A 22755-nucleotide genomic window follows, 5' to 3' on the forward strand; every position below is an offset into this window, starting at 1 on the left:
ATGGTTCTGGCAGAGGGGGCCTGTCACCCACATTGTGTGGGAGTGAGAGTTGGGCCTGGGATCAGGGTTGCAGGATGCATGGGGAAGGTGACCCAGACCTGCATGGGGAGGAGTGAGTATGCCAGGGTCCTGATGCTGGTTGTGGGGTAGGGTGTGGGTGCTGCTTGTCTCCTTGGCTCCTCCACAGCGCCATGTGTCTGGGTCTGTGATAACTGGAGGCAACTCTTAACAGGCCAGGACTCGCTTGTGTACATAGCTCTGAGGGTAATGACAACACCTCTGAATGTGCAGGTGCCTGTTGGAGTTGCAAAGCCCCACAGGAGCAGGTGAGCAAAAGCTTCAGCCTGATCAATGTAATTCGTACTAAGCATGGAACTCAATGTGCATAGGGCAGCTCTCAGGCTCCATGGAAACTGTCTAAATGCACAGCAAGCATTGGACATTGGGAAACCACTATGAAGATGTAAATCAAAGTTAAAGTGAGTCTTTGATGCCCTATATCTATATGTCTCTGAGGGTTGAATTGGGTTGAATTATGATGTATATACTTCATAAAAAAAGTAGTCTAAAATGTAAAATATAAAACAATGTGTTGATGTCCTTCATAAACAAACCTATTCAACACAGTCAAAATCTGATTCTATGGAAATGTCTCTACATTTAGAAGACATATTGCAGCCTGCCATTTGAGGTTCAAGTATAATACAACATCTATGTGACTCAGTCAACACTCAGACTGAGTCACTTGAATTGGATGCTCTGCAAGAACCAAGTAGTCTTTATCACAAGTGGCTGTCCAAATGGCCCATGGCAGTCTGAGACTACAAAACCCAGATCTCACAAGGACTCTTTCCCCACAGTTATGTTTTGTGTCAAAATGTAGGCCTCTTTAGTTCCCTAAGCAGTTCTTAACCAAGGAAGGCATGGATATATCCAGCTTCAATAGAATTGCTTTCCTTTAATCCCACTTGGTTTTCTGTATTTATGACATTATTCTAAGAAGGAATTTACAGGCTTCTCAGAAGCCAAAGTGATTCACACCAAGACAGTCTGAGAACCCCAAATTTTCCTTCAGACATCCCCATCAACTTGGGATAGTGGCCAGGGATTCCTCAGGAAGCTCCATCTTATAGGTTTCTGGTTTTCCCAAATGATCCCAGTACACCTCAGGCCTGGCACCTGGGTCCTGAGCAGAGTGTACATTCCCCCCTTTCAACCTGCCCCATGACTAGTCTCTTCCTGCAAGGACTGTAGTTGAAAAATTCCCTCTGCCAAAGAGTTTTCTGTCCCTCGCAGGAGAATGGGCTTGGCCTTTGGTCCCAGCAAGCAGTAACATGGTCACTTAGGGACATGCTTCTGTTAACCTAAGGAGCTGATCACTCAGCCTGCAGGATTAAGGAGGGTGGAGTCCACACACCCAGCCTGGGTGGGCTGTGTCTTTTCAGACAGCATCTTCTCTCTTTATTAAGGCAGAGAAAAATCTGTAACCGCCATCATACCTGTGACTGTGTTGCTGCAAGAAGATATCAAAGCTGCCCTGGGGTTTGCTTTGATATGTTCCAAGTGGAAAATAAAGAAACAAGTGCTTTTGTTCAGAAGAAACTAGTCAGAAAAACAAAGCATTGATTTGGGGAATTTAACCTCTTCTAGGGGACAGGGCATTGCTGGATAGGAGAAAGGGAGGTGGCCTTAATGGGAGAGTTTGCAGAAGTTGACCCAGGACTCAGAGAGGCTTGTTATTCCATCTCCATCTTCATCTGCATCTCCTGATTACAGGAGTTGGATGCCAGCCTGAGCAACATAACAAGACCCTGTTTCAAAAAAAAGGAAGAAAGAAAATGGGCCATCATTTCCTAGAGCTGCGCTGTGTGGACATTGACGGTACAGGTTCTGCAGGTAGCAAGTGTGGGTCAGAACTCTCGTGTGCCAGTTATTTGCTGGATGACTCTAGATGTGTTACTCAGCCAGAGTGTCCTTATCTGTAGAGCAGGGAGAAGAGCAGAACAGAGAGAAGAGCAGACTCACTCTATTCTCAGTTCTGCACTGAGCAGCTAGCCACATGTCTGGGAAGCTCTGGGCTTGCTTTCCTTGTCTACAGGATAAGCCTTCACTTTGGGAGGTCTCTACTGTCTCCCCCTTATCTTACCTCTAAGGATGGCATTTAGTGATTTCTTGATTAAAATATGGATTTAAAATATGGACTTAGAGTGCTATTTCCATCTTTTCAGACCTGTGAAATTCTTCCTATTCTTAGCAAAGGGCCTGGGTTCACCTTATTCTCTTTTTAGTTGCTAGAAAGTTAGTTATGGAGCATGCTCACTGCTCCTTCTCATTAATATTTTGATTACTTTTTAAACTTTTTGTGCTTTTTTTTTTACTGCAGGTGCTTTTAAATTTTTAAGTTGACATACTTTCAGAGCTCTCTTGAATACTGCAGGTCTTTCTGAAGTTCGTCTTCTCCTTCCTGAGCTAAAAAGCAAGAATGGGGACTTCATCCTTGCCTGTGATTGCTTGTGTATCTCCACATGGGAAAAAAAAAAAAGAAAAAGTAATGCACTGAGCTGTGCAGTCCCACCAGACAGAATCTGCCAGTAAGCTGTGGAGGAGGGACTTCCTGCAGGACCTCTGCCATCTTCCTTGACTCCTTCCACTTGCTGCTGTGCGAGTCTTCATGAATGACAGGGCACATCATTATTCACACAAAGACTTTGCTGGTGGGAATGGTAGAGAGATGGCTTTCTTGATTATCACAGCAGATCTTTCTTCTTCTTCATTTTTCCTCTGTTATGTTTTTTTTGTTTTTCACACCACTGGGATGGAACTCAGGGCCTCGTGAAGGCGAGGTGAGCACCCTTTCACTGAGCTACACCCCAGTCCCTCCATGCTTTTCTTTTTTTAAACTGAGAACTCTCCATTCTGCAGTTTTTATGAGGCATTCCTTCTATCATTTGGCAGACACGAGAGAAAAAGCCAGAGGGAAATGCAATTTAAGGCCAGGGGGCAGAAATCTTGATTAAGATAAGTATTTCTGATTGCATGTTACCCAGAGATTTTCCTGCACTTCCAGGAAATCTCATTGCTATGATTGGTGCAGAGGAAAATATAACCCCTGCTTTCCTCTCAACGTATTTTTTTTTCTTGTTTTAGTTTACACAAGTCTATATGGAGCAGTTTGGTGATGATAATGATGCAGCCACTTATTTTTTTTTAATTCTTTGAACTTTTTAAAGCCCTTTGTGTTTTCCTAACAGTTACTCATAGAAGGGCTGGGATAGGAAAAATGCAGACAGGCCAGTGCCTGCTTCTGAGTCCTCATGTTTGAGCAATAGTATACCTACAAATTCAGCAAGTCACTTTTTTATTTTTTTTTCCTAGTGGTGGCGGTAAGAAGTTGGACAGGTTTCTGGGTACATCTTGTCCTCCAGTGAAATGAATGACTTCCTTTCAACCCTGTATGTGTGAACTGGGTTCCTGACACAGTGTCTCTGCCCTGACACAGTGTCACAGCCCTGGAGCTGCTTGCTTGGGTGAAAACAGCCAGCAGGACACAGAGGGCCCCAGGAAGTCAAGGTCACTTCCTTCTAACCAGCCTGGCTATGCCTCAGTTACCTGGGAGCCACAGCAGGAGCAGCGATCGCAGCCAGTTGGTCCCTCTTCTCTCCAGATGTCTCAGGTCAACTCTGGGCTGTGTGATGTCTTAGGACATGTGGTGTATGCTGCTGGCAGGAGCTGCCTTTGCGTTTGAAGTGTCCTCGCGGCTGGGTTGGGTGGGCAAATGGCCAAGAGATGGTATCTTTATAACATCTGCCGTCATCTCTGCTGTGTGGGAACTAATGGCTGCGTTTGAATAATTGGGCCTTTGCACCATAGCACAACAAAAGCAGGCATTGCTCCATTAAAGCAAACATAATTACTGGAGCTCACATATTCAAAGCCCCTTTCATCCCTCCAGAACCTGCAGCACTTGGAAAGGTTTGTGTGCCAGAGTCTCTTGCTCAGGCTGCACGGAGTCAGGGCCCCTCTCCAGGGGTACAGAATGCACAACAGGGGAGTAGATCTTTGATCCTCTTTTTGCACTTCCCCAGCACTGGAGACAGACCTAGCAGTTAGCACTCATCACACTCTTCAATGTGGTCCCCCGTGTGAATTTTGCATCTCCTCCAGAGTTGCAGGCTCTCTTAGGGCCAGAGCTGCATCTTGTTCTCATTCATTTCTCTTCTGCAGACTTTGAAGCTGTAGTCTCCTGACCTCTCTGGGCCTCAGTTTGTTCATCCATTAGTCACCACATCTGCCCCATCTTCTTCCAGGCTGGTAGTAAAGATCAAATGAAGTCATAGATATAAAAATATTCTGCAGAGTATAAAAATGCCACACAAATAATAAAAATTCTATAGTTTTTCTGGATAAGGCATGCTTACCATTTAACCAGCCCCACCAGCTGTTTGATTCAGTATTTGACCTTTCAACAACTACCTTTTGGGAAATAGTTTTTATGATGGCCAGGATAACCCTGAAGAATGGTCATCCTGTTTACTAGAAACTCTGACCTTCAGCTTTCTGGGAGATGATTCTTTTATATCAGTGATCAATGAGTTCCTTTCATTAATCACCCAAGCAATATTTATGCAATACCTATTTCAAGCAAGACACTGTGTTAATCAATGCTGAAATAAAAATGTTCACGGAGGCAGTGGGTGAAGACCACCTTTCTACATCAGCATCCCTAATATCTGGGAAAAAATTGCCAAGTTGGTGATAAAGACTTGAATCATATGACATCATGATTCAAAGGAATGAGAAGGAAATTCCTGCACCTCTCATTTTCAAGTCTTGCTTTTTAACAATGAATGTCTCATGGAAGAAATGGAATTTGTGGTGCAGCTTCAAGGATGGATAGTCTACAGAGAAGAATGGACTCATCAAATAATTCACTGGGAGTATTCATGTGAGTCATATTTTGGAATTTGCCCTGAGACACCACATCACTGGTTGCTTTCCTCGGTGGCAAATGTCTTGTGCTGAGTCTGTGCACCCCATAGTTCAGGTGGTGAGCTGTGCTGCAAGCTGGGAGTGGTAGGAAAACTCAGGTTTAACCTGGAACAGACAGAAGTCTCCAAGGAGTGGTGGTTGTATTGCATTGGGAGTAAAGGAAGAAAGGGGAGGTAAAATTCACATCAGTTCCTGTGTGGACTGACATTTTAAACCTGCACAGGACAGGATGGGTTTGGTTTGACTTTCTTTAGATGTTAGCAATAATGTTGGAGTGCTCTAACTTTTCAAGGATGTAGCCAACTGCTCTGCAGACCCTGCCCAGGTAGCTTATAGAATTTTACACAAGGTGACAGGTTAACTATCATTTATTAATATGGGGAGTACAGATGAGTCTGATCTATTTCGTCCTGGAGAAATTATATTTTGTAAAGTGTAAAGTTCCACTAATAGGAAATTGAACTATGAAAGGTTCAGTACCTTGTGGTGGTGACTGGAGTGGGTGACACTACTGGGGGATGCAGCTCACAAAAGCCAGCAGAGAGATTATCTGGACAGAGACTCTGCCAGGAGCAAGTTTGGTACGTGAGGAGTTCCCCAGATAAAGAGCAGGGACAGGAAATGCTGGACAGGAAATGCCAAGAAGAGAGGAGAAAGTAAGGTCAGTGCAAGATGATAAATTGGGAGAAAATGTTGGGATTAAGGCTGTGAGGTTGTTTATGACATGGAAGATGAAGTGAAATGAGACTGGCGTTGGAGAGGCAGGAAACTGGGAGATTGTATTTAAGAATAAAATAGCTGAGATTAGACTGACAGAAATGTATTCCAAGGAAGGCCAGCTTGTGGGGGGACATTCTTGTGGAAGCATCAAGCACTGTGAGGCTAGTATAAGATCGATCCCCTCACAAACATTTGTCTTTTATAAGGGGTGAGGAGCTGAAATTTAGGGATGTTTAGGGACACTTCAGAGACCTCTCGCATGCATGAGTTTGCACTGAAAACATGCTTCATTTATCCATTCCTGTTATGGAGATTTTTACCAGACAAGGAGAGGGAGTGTGTCCCAGGCCTTAGTGACATCGACATTGATAATAGATGCTGGAAGGCTGGGTTGGACAATGGACTATTCGTGGCCCAACTTCATGGCAGAAACCGGAAAGGTTTCAGAGAGGAGGTAAAATTTGACAGGAAGGTAGAGTAAGAGTTGGCTAGGCAGAAGAAAGAAGAAAGAAAACCATTGTAAAGGAGGAGTAGAGGTACTGAGGGACCTGAACGGACCAAGTGTTTGAACATCATGGCACAGGTGACTTGAAGGAACTGTATAGATGCATAGTGTGTTCTAAAGAGCTACATTTGTGAGCAATTGTTTAGAAGCCCCAACCTGCCATTATATCTCCTGACTGGCACCCACAGGATGGGTGTCAAAGAATGTAAAAGTACTGTGAACGAAAGGAAGACTTCTCTCAGCCAGCGTCACTTTTACCATATGATTTCTTGTTCTGTTGACCATCATTCACCTCCTTTAAAAGTTAGGATTTCGTAGTCAGCCAGGTGCCAAAAATCCATGCACTTCAAACCTCTCCATATTACAATGTTACCAGGGGGTGAAGTGTAGTAGAATCACCACCCTAGTGGAATCCTGTAGTTACTTACACCTGCTGGGGCCCACCTTAGGGAATTATAGCATAGCTGATAGTTTAATTTTTAATTACACGATGATGTTTATTTCATTTATGTACTCTTTTTCTTTTGGTACCGGGGATTCAACCCAGCTGCGTTCCACCACTGAGCTGCATCCCCAGCTCTTTTTATTTTTTTCTTTTGAGACAATTTTTTTTTTCTAATTTTCCCAGGCTGGCCTGGTACTTGTGATCCTCCTGCCTTAGCATTCCAAGTGTATGGCATTATAGGCATGCACCGCCACACCTAGACACAAGGATGTTTTCTTAATGGACTGTGGCAGGGTTTTTTTTTTTTTTTTTTTTTTGAAGTATTATTGCTAGAATGCTCTTTGTTTACCTCAAATGAAATTTGCTGTACACTGTAGTTAGAGTCTGTTTACTTTCTTTCCTTTTTCTTGAGGGTATATCCAATGGGATCAATTTATATACACAGAAGCACTTAACCTAGCAAAGTTTTAGGTATGTAAGTATCCACCATTTTGTTCTCTATGGTGGTATTTTTAATTTTGTTTGATGACCAAAATGAACAGAGCAGTACTGAGACCACGCAATAATGGGTAGAATAAAAGCATGCAAAGTCGTGTCCCATCAACTTGGAAAACAACATTCTCCTGAGCTCACAAACTCTGTAAAGATGCAATACAAAAGGGATTTTTCCCATCATTAAAAAAAATAGAAACAAATAAATAAGGAAAAAAAAAAGCAGAGAGTGACCACAGGGTGACATGGGAGACTGGCTGGCTGAGCTGTGCCTTCCTCTGTGGATAGATCAAATGCCCTGTTCTCCCTTTGATAGTACTAAAGCCATTAGCAGAGCAAGCCCCAAGGATGACATTGTCAAATTTTACATTAACCTTCTTAAGTTTCACTAGTCTAATTTGTCTTTGTCTTCTGTTTTGTTTTTTTTTTTTTCACAAGAATAACTGAGAAAAATGTTAAATACTGGGGAGAAGATCAAAACCCTTTGAAGAATCAGAGAGCTGGATTGGAATGCATGTGAGGAGAAGGGATCCCCTACAAACTTTTCAAGATATCAAGAGAGGAGCACCTTCCCTGGGGGACCAGGGGCTTCTATGAGGCCTGTAGGGAGGAGGGTCCTACCATCATCCCTTCTCTGGCCCAGTGTTGACCAGACCACACTTGGCTCCCTCAAACCCTCAGAACTTCTCCACCTCCGCCAGCTACCCCTCTGGAGCAGCCTATGTGTCATCAAAGACGCCAGAATTGGAGACTCCACCAAACCACTCCCTCCTCCTTTACGTCCCTCCCACTGCAAATCATAATCTTGCCAGCAGACAATGAAGATAGGACAACTATTCAGAAAAAAAAAACAAAAAACGCGTGGCTGGGGAGGCTCAGGACATGTCCTGACTGCACCTGCAGGATTTCTTTTCCTGAGGCCGCCAGGCACTGGCTGTGCTGCACCTGCCGCGGGCCAGCGCCTGCCTCTCAGCCACATACCTGGGTGCTGTGCAGGCCCTGGCCTGCTCCACATCCTGCTCTTAGCTGTGATTCTATCTCCTCTGCTGCCCTCCTTCTCAATAGCCTTGGTGAGGCGAACCTGTCACTCTTGCCCCCCGCCATTTGATGTTCTGTAATCATGGGGCCATGAAAGAAATGTAAAAGAACACCCCTTTGCCTCTCCCTCCCTGCCACAGGCCACTGCGAGACCTTGCTTGCCTGGGTTCAATGTGTTGTCGATTTCTCTCCTGATTATGGTGTTTCAAGGAGCAAACCCACATATTCTGGTTGAAACTGTGCTTACCAGGAGGTTATCTTGGAAGAGAGAAGAAATCAATCATGCAGCCAGACAGGAAGTTTTAGAAGGTTCTTTTGAAGAAGGGTCCAGTTGTTTTCTATCAGAACTAACACATAAATGTTCCATCAAACCAAAGGCTATTTGCTACTGGAGATAGAAAATTTTTCTGTTTCTTCAAGCTCGAAAAGATGACTGTGTGGTGGGCTTATTGAGAAAAACAGGAACATTCTAAGAAATAAGCAGCAGTATCAACTCAAAAGCAGTACATGGTAAAAAAAAAATATATATATATATATATATATATGAGACAGAAGACTTCTCTGCCAATGCCAGTGTACCCCTCCTTGGAGCTCTCAGACCACTCTGTCTGAATCACGAAGGAGGACTGAAATCGTAGTTTGAAATAATCTGGCTTCTGTGATTTGTTACTCCATGCTCAACAATAAGAAAGTTCTGCTATGAATGAGCAGGTGGCATTAACTTTTCAGAACAAAGCAGTGATTGACACATGCTAAGTATTTCCTGGTGACAGAAGTTTAGAATCTTGCTCCTGATTTCCTGGACCTCTTCACCTGAGCATATATGTTTCTCTTGAATTTCATTTTTTCTAGGACCAGGAGAAGGCTTTATCTACTGCAATGGGAAGAGTGATTGGTTGTTGGGGACTGTCCTCCACATCATTGCCTGTCTGGTGGTGCAAAGAAGGGATTTAGGGAAGATGCAGGTGAAGGGGAGAAGCCAGGACCATGTTTTACCCATGTATTCAAATGTTCTTTCACCCAAGGAGCTCCTTGTGGGAGAACTTTGTGTGAGTGGCTAGGGTAACATAGTAGAGCAGTGTGGAGCCAAACAGGCAAGAGGGAGGTAGATAAACAAGAGGCCGTGTGTCTTAGAGGGAGGAATTTTTTCCTGGTGGATTAAATGACAGCATGAAGAACACAGAAAGCCACAAATTACTGAAGCAGAGGGCCACACTGTTCTGCAGCAAATGCCGCTGGCGATGGCATGCAGATCTAATGACGCACTGAGGGGCTTCTGGCATGTCCCAGGCACTCTGTGTTGCTGCTCCTGAAGTTCTCGTGAGAGATCCACACATGGAAATACACGTGAGAATGAAAGGCAATATGGAAACCTCTGTTCACTTGATGGACATATTGGGTTAAAATCTCTTTTTAATATTTGGTTTACTAGCAAGCCCTCAAGAGAACGTGCATTTTGTTCCTTCCTGCTCTCTAAGTCATGGAGTCCTCAGGTTTTCCCACTTGCTGCCTCCCTAAGCTGTGCTAACATATCCTAATGAGGACACAACACATCCTGTTGGTAGGTTACCAGTTCATCAGTATACTCTTCCTTGTTATGGCTTAACAAATTATTTCTAGCTACAATAAAGACCATTTCCTTTTATTACATAATTTTATATGTATCCAAAGTTTCTTTGGATACACATAAAATTAAGGTGACATTGAGTTTAAACAACTCCCCATTTGTTGTGGTGGTGATTTTTTTTTTTTTAAGAACTCCGTGCCATTAAATTAAATTCTCGTCTCCATTTCTCTGGATCAAAAAGTGAATCCTCTTGCATTCTGTGACATTTTTTGCCACATGCTTAAGCTGTGCTTGGTGTGTCTCTAGCCATCCAGATCTGGGCTTCTTCCATTTACCTGTGTGGCAGGCACTGTGGCTCTAGTGAAATGCTTGTTGCAGAATCGAAGGCCTGAGACTCTGCATTCCAACCAGTTCTCAAGAGCAGGGAACTGCTCCATAGAAACACGGACACCATGGTCACTCTGGGATCCCAACAGTGGCACCCCTGCTCAGTGCCGAGTACTTGTGCTCTGTTCTCTGCTATTCCCCTCCCCTCCCCTCTGCCCACCACTTGTTATTCATGTGACACCTGATGGAGAAGGATGAGCTCCAAAGCAGACACTCCATCCCCAAGAGCTATTTGTACCACACTGCGTTTGTGGGTCTTTGTGGGTGTGGAGCTTGTCCATGTGCCATGTGGATGGGATGCTTTAGGATGCCACTGTCAGCTAGGTGATCCCTTCCTACTTACTCCCTACGGAGTTTTCAGTCTGGCTTGTTTATTATTCCTGGAGACTGGGCTTAGCCATTTCCTCCTGCCTGTCCTTCAGAAGCATGTTTTCCTTACCAGAAGGAAGAGCCCACCTCCTCTTTGTTTTGCTCTACCGCACACCTGGCAATTCCTAGATAATGGCACTCAGACTGTTCTCTCTTTTCTCACCATTTTATTTTTCCATGTTGTTTGGTTTGTCTTTCTTCTCTTTGCTTTCCCTCTCTTCTGCTCAAATTCATCTAGCTTGATTCTGTACATGAAAGCATAGCTTTCTGTGTTTCTATATGGTTCCAGGTGACAATTAGTATCATGGCCCTCCATTAGCACTCTTTCTGTAACTGTTTATGAGGAAGTGGCTTAGTGTGGCCATGTGGAGTCTGTGTGACCTGTTGGGCTCAGGCTTTGCTTTCTGATCCTAGGTCTCAGCCATCAGGATTTGCCAGCTTACTTCCTCTTGCCTGCTGCCCTCATGGTTGGGAGTAGTTGTTTGTGAAGGAACCAGTATTAAGGGGCAGCCATGTTCTAAAAGGCAGAACACAGAAGCTCAGAGGCATATCTGTTGTCCCTGATCCAAAGCCTGTCACTTTTATTATCTGCGCTCCGCATGGAGATGACTTTCCCACAATCTGGGGAGTGACTGGAAAGTCCAACAAGGTGAGTAGAAGACAATGTGCATAAATATGGGGTTTATTGGCAAGACATGCAGGCATTTGCAATAGCAGAGGGAGCCAAGGACTTGGGAGATTCAGAGAAGAAAAAGTCCCGTTCGGTGTAAAGGCAGGTGCATGTGTGTATATGTGCACACAGACACACACACACACACAAAACACATGCACATACAACCAGACCTTAAATTAAGACCAGATAACAAGCTTCTCTAAAACTCACACAGCAATGGATTGCAGTATGGCACTCAGTAACAAGTCTAAGAGATTTTTTCCCCCTCCTGTTTGCCCCCTGACCCTGTACTTGGGATTGAACCCAGGTCCTCATACTTGCTAGGTGAGCACTGTACCACTGAGAAACATACCCAGCTCCTAAGAAAGAATTTCTTCAAAGCAACCGGTGTGCTTTGAGGGGACACCGTAAGCAAAGTTTTGTAAGAACACTTTGCTGTTCTCAATCGATAGGGATCCCAATTTGACTTAGAGTCAGCATTCTCTAAAAGTAGACCATTGTGTTCTTTGCTGAGCACTTTTCCTGGGAAGATTTTTTTCGTGTATCATATAATGAGGAATCTCTTAATCACCTACTCACAGCAGCTGAACTGCACCTGCCTTGGCTCCTTCCAGGCATGCCCACTTAGGACGCTGATCCCTGGAGGAATTCCAGTTCTGCTCAGGAACTGCGGCAGGTGGGCTGGCGGCCAGCGGCACTTACTGAGCACAATCTGAGTGCTATAAGGGGTAACCCTGCAGCAACCGATATCATGGCTTTTCTTGAGAATGCAACACTGGATCAGACAGGTCAAAACCTCTGAAATGTAGCCAAAACACACAGATATTTATATGATAGATAATTATGAGAGCTAATATTTATTGAGCATCTCCTATGAACCAGACTCCCTCTAAGTGCTTTTTTTACTTCCATCTTCCTACCCTACAGGGTTGAAGGTATTCTGATGAACCACCCTACCACCACACACACACACACTGTAGTTATGGAAAGCTAAGTACAGTGTGCTCCAGGCACTTGTCTGGGACCCTCAGGAAGGCCTAGAAGCAGAGCAACCATGAGGCAGCAGGATGGGAATATCTTGCAGTCTGATGGGATTTGGAGGACAAAAAACTTTCCCTGGGATGGTGCTGAGGAGGTCTTTCTCCGTGGCCAGAACAAAGGTGCATGTGTTTGCTGGATCCTGAAGAATGCATTGGTGACAGCTGGGTTCAGAGTGTAGGGCAGAGCACAGGTTTCAGGGCACCAAGTTTAAGAGCAGGCTCAAGCCATGTTGAGGTGAGGATGAACCGAAGGGATTGGAAGTTTTGTTGGGCTTAGCCCACCTGTAGCCCAGAGCGGAGTTCTGCCATTTCTTTATGCTTTTGTGGTCCAAGTGTCTGTCTCAGTCTCTCTCTCTCTCTCTTTCTCGTTGCTGGGATCAGCTCTTCAATTGGGGTCAGGTCTTAAATTGTTCTGTATTCTGGTTTTGTGCTGTTACCTATCCCTGCAATCCCGCCCCCCTCCGCCTCAGCAGGTGTTGCTGGTCTCTTGCAGCATTCGAAGCAATTTCTTGTTTTTGCACTCTTCTCCAGAAGGAACAGGTCCTGACAGGATGTGTGTGGTTGCTGCCCACATGACTCAAGTGGACTGAGGAGGCCAAAAAGGGTCAGGGGCCAGGAGAGACTCGGGGCAGCTAGAGCCCAGGGCCCAAGAAAGAAGGGATTTAACTACAATAACCCCTGGTGCACTTCGCATAGATGCTACCTTTCCTGCACCTCTCCTCACTCCACCCTGACACCTGATGTCACTGGGGAACTCCCTGGCCTCTGTGTCAGAGGAAAGACCAGACCCAATGTGCAGAGCTTCCCTAGCATTCTGCACCCACAGCATCTGTGCCAACCTGACTATATGCTTGGGTCCTCTGATCTCCTCTTGTCCCAAAGCTCTTTCACCACCTCCTCCATCAAGTACCTATACGTTGCCCCCCCTAAAGCCTCCAGCTACCCATTCTTTCCATATTTCCTTGTCATTCTGTGCCTCTGTCCTCTCTCCAGAGTTATTTGGATTGTTCCGTGACTTGAGCTGCTCTTTTATTTTGAAAAGACCCACTTGCTTCTTGCTTTCTCTCTAACCTTTGTTCCAGAACCTTCTGCAAGTGTCAGTACCTCCTTTCCTGCACAACCTCCAGCCTTCTTTTTTCCCTGGGTCACTGTCTAGGGTGAGCAAAACCTCCCCCTACGTTCCTTCCTTCTCATTCTGTTGGTCACCGTCACTGCTACAACAATTCTCTTACCTCAAGGAAATGCTCCAAAAAGATAAAAGATAAAATGCTCCCATCTTTTCATTTCTCAGCGCCCTCCCCCCCCCATATATCCTAGACTTTTCTGAACAGGGTGGAGCTTCCTGTGACCATGCATTCACTGCTGGCAAAAGATACCCTGTCTTCATTTCTTTCTCCTGTTTCCAGTTGAAGACGACCATTGCTTATTTGCAAAACTGCCTCTGATTACAGGTCATGACAGGGGCTGAGAGATAATTGGACAAAATACAGAGTACCTACAGTGTGTGCTAAACCACGTTAACTTCTGGAATGTGCGAGGGGAATTCAGGCAGCCTGGAAGATCTCAGGGTTGTGATCACTGAGTTAGGATGGTGAAGGAGAACAGACAGAGACTTTCAGATGTGGAGGACAGTGACTAGTGGCCTTTCAGAAGGAAGATGCAGGCACAGCTTCAGCCAGGACCCTGCACAGTGTTCATATAGCCTGGAAGCAGCAGGCAGAGAGCTGCTTTGAGGCTGGCAGAGGGCACCTCCATTGCTACAGCCTCAGCCAGTTCAGGATCACCCAGGGACCCCCAAAGCCCACTTCACCTCATCAGAGCCGTTGTGTAGTACATCAAAGTCACTAGAACTGGAGACTCCACCAACCACTCCCTGCTTTGCATCCTCCCACTGCAAATCATAATCTTGCTGGCAGACAATGAAGATAGGACAACTATTCAGAAAAAAAAAACGCGTGGCTGGGGAGGCTCAGGACATGTCCTGACTGCACCTGCAGGATTTCTTTTCCTGAGGCCGCCAGGCACTGGCTGTGCTGCACCTGCCGCGGGCCAGCGCCTGCCTCTCAGCCACATACCTGGGTGCTGTGCAGGCCCTGGCCTGCTCCACATCCTGCTCTTAGCTGTGATTCTATCTCCTCTGCTGCCCTCCTTCTCAATAGCCTTGGTGAGGCGAACCTGTCACTCTTGCCCCCTGCCATTTGATGTTCTGTAATCATGGGGCCATGAAAGAAACAGAAAAGAAATGCCCTCCTGCTTATCTCTCTCTGTTTCCCTTAAAAGAAAATCCATGCATGAAAACTATTTCCCCTACTCAGTTAATCTTTTTCTTTTTCTAGCTCCCTCTCCCTCTCTCTGTTGTTCTCCTTTCTTTCCCTCCTTCTCTTCTTTTTCAAGACGAAGGCAACTCTTAGTTCCTAAATTGTGTACTCCTTGAAGGTGGGAGGTTGTTCTTTCATTTCATTGCTGTTTTTAAAATATAGTCTGCAGTTATTGAAGATAGGGGTGTATGTATGCATCATGCTTAAATTCAGAGACAACGGTTCCCAAGGACCTTGTAAATAAAGAATGAGCACCATTTTTCTGGTTAGTGAGTAACTAGCATTCCTATGGCTGGTGTGCTCCTTCTGCATTTATATGAATTGAAATATAGTAACAAGTAACTAGAAATTAAAAGAGAGAAGAAACCTTCATTGCACTTTGATTAACATTCAAATTAAGGAACCAGCAAGTTGACCACAGTATAAATTTGGCTCATTGGAGCTCACACAGCTTGGATGAAGTTCATGGTAACTCAATGGGATTTTCAATTATTTTTGCTATCACACAAGTCATGCATCCAATGGACATCTCTTTGACATTTTGGTGCTTGGAGGCCAGCATAACAAATACATTAAATCTTGAGTGTAAGTTCATCAGAACCATAGTTACATAGTGACACCAATTATTTTAGAGTCAGTGGTATCTTGATAGAATGAGAGAGAAATTCAGAGAATCTTAATAAACCCGTTAGTTTAAAATGGGATAAACTATCATGTGTGTATCTATATGATTTCAGTTTGTGAATTTGTGATGAGGAAGGTATGTGTGTGTGATTTGTGTGCATATGGGGGATTATAATTTCACTAAGTCCAAGAGGCTAACATTCGTGAAAACTCTACTGATGTCTACATTGAAATATCATCTTGATCTGACAAGATAACTTTATCTAAATTAATTCAATTATTAAACATATGTTAGAAATATCCTTCAATTTCCTTATATTGGTGAAGAGACAGAACTATCACACATTTAGCACAAGGCAAGGCCCAGAAGCCAAGGTTTTTCATGCCTATGATATTGGTGCATATGAGCATCTATTCAGAGCAAAGCATACTCCATGGTAAATCACTCTATGCTTACATAGTATAATCTATTTATTTATATCATACATTATAGCTTACAAAAATATGTAACTGTCATTATCATGTCATTCAGTCCTCCTATAATGTAGACAAAGAGAGTAAGTGTTACTCCCGTTTCACAGAAAATGTGATTTGTGGAGTAATGTATAGCCCACACATTGGTGATCATAATCCTGCTTTTCCTGGAACAACTTTAGAGTACATGTCCAGATGTAAATTATGATAATCTCTCCTTCCAATCTCAATATCTTCTCAGTGTGGATGATAAACGCTGTCCCCAACCAATCTATAAATCACTTTTAACTTATGTCAGACTTTTAAAATGCATGTGATTTATGCAATGTTGTGTGGTATTTTGACCATGAGGGGTGGGGGGGGGTCAGGCTTGACGTTGTTAACAGCCTGGGCTGCAGGTTCCTATCTAGCAAATCCAACCTATAGCAGGCTAGTTAACAGCATCTACTAAGCACCATGATTTCTTGTGTTGGCCAGCTGATCACCTGGCCTCTTATTACTGGCATCTTCTTCTCCAGATAACAGCCCTTCTTTTCATCACCCAAGATGACCCAAAGACCCATTGCTTGTCCTTTCCCATTTGAGAATTCAGCTTCTGCCCTTCTTCTCACAAACCAGTGGTGGTCTCGGCTGGTATTCCCTCTCTCTCTGTTGTTTGTTAACTGACCTTGGAGCCATTAGGGTTTGACATCCTGGGGGCCATTTCATGGAGTTCATCACATCTGGACTCTTGGTAATGCAAGGTTCCAGTTTAAGGTCTAGACTCTGTTAGTACTAAACATGAAGGTCTTTACATCTAAACAAGAAACTTTCAACTAAAGTCCCAAAGTGTATTCATTTAAGAAGTGTGAATGGATGGAAGTGACAATGGTCTCACTCCCAAGACCTGTACATTTCACAGTGACCGGCACCCACAGCCATGACGGTCTATCTGAAGACTCTCCAGGAAGCTGCGGCACTCGATTTCTCCATGGCTTGAGGATATGTGGTTAGAAGATCAGATAGAGAAAAATCTTTAATACTAGAATGAGATAAGGCCTGAATTTTGGCATTGTATTTGCCAGTTTGGGACACATAATAAGTTTCTTGATTTCCCTTAATTCAATTCCCTCAATCTCTAAGATGAAAATAGTAAACAATGGTCATGTTTACCTGTTAGAGTAGTTGTGAGAAGTCAATGCTATATGAATGTGGAGAGCTTGGCACATGAGTGCTCACTGGATTTTTATATAATGTGTTTCTGGAATTACGTGGATTGTTTCATTCCATTTTCTGACTTTTACCGTGTTTCTGAAAGATTCATTAAGGAAGACTTGACCAAATGGTTTTAATTAGTACACTAGACTGCTCTGTGCTTTTGTGTTAATGGTTCATCCTGGGAGGTAGGTAGGGACTCAACTTCCAAACACCCACTGCAGGGAGGACTTCTGAAATTTTCTGCATCCTGCCAGGCTCTTCTCTATCCCAGGCTCAGTGCCGCACGGGTCTGTCCTCACCTAGGTCACAGCTTGCTCGGGATACCCTTCATCTACACAAAGCTTTGGAGATGTGGACAGGGGATGGGAAGGACAGCCTGTATTTTACCCAATCTATTCAAAGGTCCTTTAAGTTGTCAAGTCCTCACCCCAGGGAGCTCTCTGTGAGCCTGGCTGGGGCCACATAATAGGGGCAGTGTGGAGCTAAGCAGGCGGGAGGGAGGTAAAAATAACAAAAGGATGTGTGTTTTAGGGGGAGGAATATTTTCTTGATGGATTAAGCAGGAGGCATGAGGTACTCAGAAAGCCACAAATTACCAAGGATGGAATTGTGAGCAGTTAGCTGTTGCTCAGGTTAATAACACCCTGATAAAAACATCTCAAATGCAGAACCATGCCTAATTTCATTCAGGACACGTCACTGTTAAGATTTCCTTCTTTCTTTTACTCTCCCTTGAAACTAAGTGGGTTTCCTTGAGATATGTCTTATGAGGAGAGGGCTTTGGTTTACTTGATATGCTTTGGCGTCGGCTTATTCCTTAACGTTAACTTAGACTGAAAAACATTTCAGGAGGTCATCTACTCCACTCCAATGGAAGGGGCAGTCACCAGAAAAACACAGTTATTGCTGTGGCCCGTTTTCGAAATATCACCCAAACATCCTTACAGTTGGCTAAATGGTAACTAATATACTTGTGGTTTAGATTTCTGTTTTATTATGTATCATTTATAGTCTATGTCCAATTGCAATTCCCAAACCTCTGTTAGCCACACTTGCTGAGAATTAGCCATTAGCTCTGGATAACTGTGGAAGAGGTTGGGAATCATTCGGGTGGAAATAGGATCCTGTTGGACTAAGTGCAGGATCTGAAAATAGGGAGAATCTGAGAGCAGCTCAGAGAAATTTGTCCAGATGGTAGTAGACTTTGTATTAGATTTTGATTCTTTTTATCAATTGTCTTTAATTTAAAATGCGATAACTATGCTTATGTTGGAAGGAGAGGAGCTGTTACCATAAACTTAAACAGTAACAGGTGATAATCTGTGCGTGGTATATAATTGTCATTTTCCATCATAAATAAGCTGAGGACAGGGGTAACTCACTTAGACTTCATTAACCCTCACAGTGTTGCACAGAGTGGAAACTTAGCGAATGTTTTGGATGATTTTATGGTGTGAGCAATTGCAGGCCTGGTTTCTTACAAGTGCAGTCTTGTACACAGAGATATTTGTGGGTTAAGAATGTAGGACTACCAGTTTTCAGTGGTGGTTTTTAAATCCTGTAGTTAAAAAAAAAAAAAGTACTTGAGTGTTTCCCAAACAGAATCTCTCTGTGCTGCTTGTGAGGTGATGTGTACCTCTCCCAAAGGGGCTCAGGCTGACTTTCTACTAGTCCTGGAATGATGGGAGAGGAGGAAGCCAGTACCGAGGGGCCCATAGGAGGAAGACTATATCCAACCCTCCAAATTTTAACTGCTTGATTATAGTCCCAACTCAGTCACCCAAAAGGTAGGCAACAACTGGGCTCTAGGTTGGTTGTACTAAGGGCAATTTAAGTGATGCCAAGACTAGCCCCAAGGAGGTGAGAGCCCAGAGTGGGCTGGAGGGGAGAGTGCTGTCCTTCAAAGGGACTCTGTGTGTATGCAGAGGGACTTGCTATACAGTGAGAAATTTCTCCTTTTAAAATTATCTATTAATTTCTACAGTAGTGAAAATAAGGGAATATTACAATGTAGGTATAGTGATAGAAATACTCCGGGCACATTGTGATGCGCATTGGCAGAGAGGATATATTCTACGTATATACATCAAGAAGATCTTAGATCTTATGAGTTCTTACAATCACATGCCAGAAGCATCTTAAGCTGCACTGAAATTAGTTTTTTTTTTTGGTTTTTAACTTTTAAAAAATAATGTCAAGAAATAGAAGAGGGTTATTCACTTGGAGGTCAATTTGTAGTCAACCTACAATAAAAAGTTTAGGTACAAATATATATCTTGAAATGACAAATAAAAATCACACTCATGATCGTCCAGAATTTTGCAAGGAAAGTAAAAGCAAGCTCCCTGTAGGCAAAGGGATAGGTATTCCACACATTGAGCAAGGCAGTTCAATTGAGGGGCCTTTGTGGAGGGTGACCAGGCAGCACATGCTAGAAATCTCAGAATCACAGAGTCTCTAACCCAGTGATTTACTTTTACAAACTTAGACCAAGAGAGTAAGTAATGAGACATGTGAAAAGATTAAACTATAAGAATATAGACTATTAGAATTATTTATAATAGCAAAAATTGTAGGAACAACCAAAATGTCAATGGCAGACAAGTGATTTTGCACAGTATGTTATGATGAAACAGCAGGCAGCCATTATAAACCAGGCTGTAGACAGATACTCAACAGCCTGAAAAATGTTTGTGGGATAGTGGCACACTACAAAAGCAGTTCCTAAAAATGCATTTTCAAGGTTATCATCTCAAAGTTGTAGGTATACTTTGCTAAAATATAGGTACACTTACAAATGCCTTACAAAACGCCTGAATTTATATCAGATTATGAATCAATAGATCATTTTATTGTTTTAATTTCTTCAACTTCTGAAATATTTTTTTCAGTAAACCTGTTACTTTGTAATCAGAAAAAAAATCAATTAAAAAATTAAAAGCCAGGAAATGATATCAGGAAGGTGATGAATAAAGAGGCCCTGGCCCTTGCTCTCCTGGCAAAAGCAATAATTTAACAATGAGTCACCAGCAATAATAGCTCTGGGAGAGCTAGAGAGTAAAGTAAAGAAGGTTCAGCAATCCATTAAGGCACAAAACCCAGAATGGCTGCATTGAAAAGTGTGGGCAGCATTTAACGTGTGTTACCACATCTCTTAGGCTGACACGGGTAACGAGGGGGAGTCTCTCTGCCATGACCTCTCTCTGTGGAAGAAGCAGTCAGACCCCAGCAGCCTTCCCCACTGTATCTGGCTAGTGGACTCTCTCTGCTTTCTGATCATGGCATGAGCTGCTTCCATCTGCCCACAGTCTCCCAACATGATGTTCTGCCTTGCCTCAAGCTCCGAGGAGCCAGCCTTCTATGGACTAAGACTTCTGAACCCCTCAAATAAACTTTTCTCCTCTATAGTTGTTCTGGATGGGTCTTTAAGTTGCAGCAGTGAAGGAAGCTGACTTAAACAGAAATTGGTACCAGGAGTGGGGTCCTTGCTGTGCCTAACCTGAACATGTGGTTCAGAAGCTTTTTGAGCTTTTTGGAATTGGTGGAAGGAATTTTGAGATGTTTAACAGTGCAAGCTAGAAATGCTTTAGGTTTTTGTAAGCAGAGCTTAATGGCCGATTCTGGTGGGACTTCAGAAGACCAAAATGTCAATAGGACTGGGGATAATGAAGACGGGTCTCAAGAGGGTTCAGGGGACTACTCTATTGGAATTTGGAGTAGAGGCCATTTGTGTTATGTTCTGGCTGAGAAGCTGTCTTCATTCTGCCCTGTCCAGAGACTTTCTGTGAGACTGATCTTAGAAGTAATGGACTTCTTAATCTGACAGAAGTAATTTCTAGGCAGCATAGCATTCAGGCGGTGGCATGAATATTGCTGGTAGCTTTTAGCCAAATTTATTGTGATAATCGGGGAAAGAAAGCAAAGCAGAAAGACTTGGAAAATGTGGATTTGAAAGGCCAGAGTAAAACTAGGGCTAGTAAAACTAGAGCAGTTGTTAAAGACTTTACTGCCAATACAGAAATGCTAGACTTTTCCTAGAGACAATGAGAAAGATGGCTTGAGGTCATCTCAGGAGCTGGCAAGACCATACTCATCTCAGGCTCCAGGGGATAAAGGTGAAAATTCTCTGGAGAAGAGACCAATGGGTCACCTTTCTTGCACAAGTGGGCCTAGGAAGTGTTTTCAACATGCTCAGCCACCCAGGCACTCAGAGACTGCTGTAGCCAGGGCCCCTGGAGGCTTGGCTACTGCTCAGATGGCAGCAGACCCTGGAGTCAACCACATGGTGCTAATTTTACAGGAATGCAGGATGCTGGAGTTAGGGGTTCATGGAGGCTTCCAGGAGGATTTCAAAGGAAGGCCTGGGAAGCCAGGCAAATTGCAGCAGTGCAGGTACCCCCTAAGAAGTCAAAATGTGAGGAGAAAACCGAAGCTCCAGTGGAGACCCCTGAGATTAAGAAATACCAGTAATGTAGGACATCATCCTAGGAAGCTAAAGGAATTGAGTAAAGCAAGCCAACAGAGAGGCCACTTGGGCTGCAACAAACAAGGCCCCATGGGTAGAGCCACACAAGCCCTTTGAGAGAACATCATGATGTCATATGCCCTAGATGCCAGATATGGATCTACAGGACTTGTTTGCCCAGCTGGATTTTGGTCCTATCCCTTCTATGCCCCTAATTTTGTGAATGGAAATGGGTACTCTGTAACCTTGTATATTATATACTTGTAAATTGCTTTTAATTTTGCAGGAGCTCACGATGAGAGATTGCCTTGAGCCTCAGAAAAGAATTTGGATGTGAACTTTGAGGAATCTTGGAACTATTGACTGTGGGGACTCTTGGAAATGGGGGAAGATGTATTTTGCATTGTGAGAGGGTTGTGAGATTTTGGGAGCCAGGGGCAAATGTAATGGTTTGAATGTGAGGTGTTACCAAAAAGCTCACGTGTGAGACAGAGAACAAAGTTTCAGAGGAGAAATGATTGGGTTATAAGAGTCTTAACCCAATCAGTGATTTAATTCTTTGATAGGGATTAACTGAGTGGTAACTGAAGTGGCAGGGTGTGGCTGGAGGAGGTGGGAATTAGGGTGTGGCTTTAGGTATATGTTTGTATCTGGTGAGTAAACTCTCTCTCTCTGCTCTCTGATCATGATATGAGCTACTTCCTTCTGCCACTCTCCCAACATGATGTTCTACCTTGCCTCAAGCCCTGAGGAATGGAGTGGACCTTCTATGAACTAAAACTTCAAAAACCATGAGTCCTTTCCCCCACTACAGTTGTTCTGATTGGGTCTTTAAGTCCCAGCAGTGAAGAAGCTGAATAAAAACACCCACTGACGCTCCCAGACATTGCCATTATCACAGACACCTGCAGCCTTCATGAATGAATCTGATGGAGCTGCTTGGAGTCCAAGCCATTGTCCTTACCTGGAACCAGAGCTGCTACTCCTGTCAGCTGGTACTTACTCCAAGGGCTCTGTAGCAAAAATGCAAGAAATCTAAAGAAACGAGCAAAGGATTTGACTACACATTTTTCAAAGGTATACAAATGGCCAAGAGAGATATTTAAAAACTGCTCCATATCACTAATCATCAGGGAAATATAAATCAAAACCCAAATGAGAAACCTCTGTTCAGTTGAAATGGCTTATTATCAAAAAGACAAAATTAAATAACTAAATAAACAAATAGCACGTGGTGGCCAGGTTATGAAGAAGGAGGAACTCTTAGGAACCACTGGTGGGAATGTAAATTACAGAAAATAGAGGTTCCTCAAAAAATTAAAATTGGAACTACCATGTGATCTAACAATCCCATTTCTAGGTATATATCCAAAGGGAATAAAATCTGTATCACAAAGAGACATCTTTAGCCCCACGTTCATTTCAGTATCAGTAGCTATGATATAAAAACCA

The 22755-nt window shown here is 43.6% G+C and overlaps 1 protein-coding gene across 2 annotated transcripts in view; it reads right to left on the bottom strand.

The window, feature by feature from the left end:
* Positions 1-2128: 2128 nt before the first annotated feature.
* Positions 2129-22755, bottom strand: part of Clxn (calaxin) — a 32787-nt gene continuing 12160 nt past the window's right edge. The window contains exons 7-8 of one of the 2 annotated variants that reach the window (XR_006848280.2): positions 22268-22316; positions 2129-4308 (exon numbers count right to left, since the gene is read on the bottom strand). The gene's annotated coding sequence lies outside the window, so the exon portion shown is untranslated. Of the gene's footprint in view, positions 4309-15566; positions 22317-22755 lie in introns of those variants that run through there. The other variant, XM_046428641.2, reaches the window with a different exon arrangement.

Source organism: Marmota monax, unplaced genomic scaffold (genome assembly GCF_021218885.2).
Source record: "Marmota monax isolate L192 unplaced genomic scaffold, Marmota_monax_Labrador192_F-V1.1 WCK01_AAM20220418_F8-fsc00044, whole genome shotgun sequence".
In the NCBI taxonomy this organism is placed as follows: Eukaryota; Metazoa; Chordata; class Mammalia; order Rodentia; family Sciuridae; genus Marmota; species Marmota monax.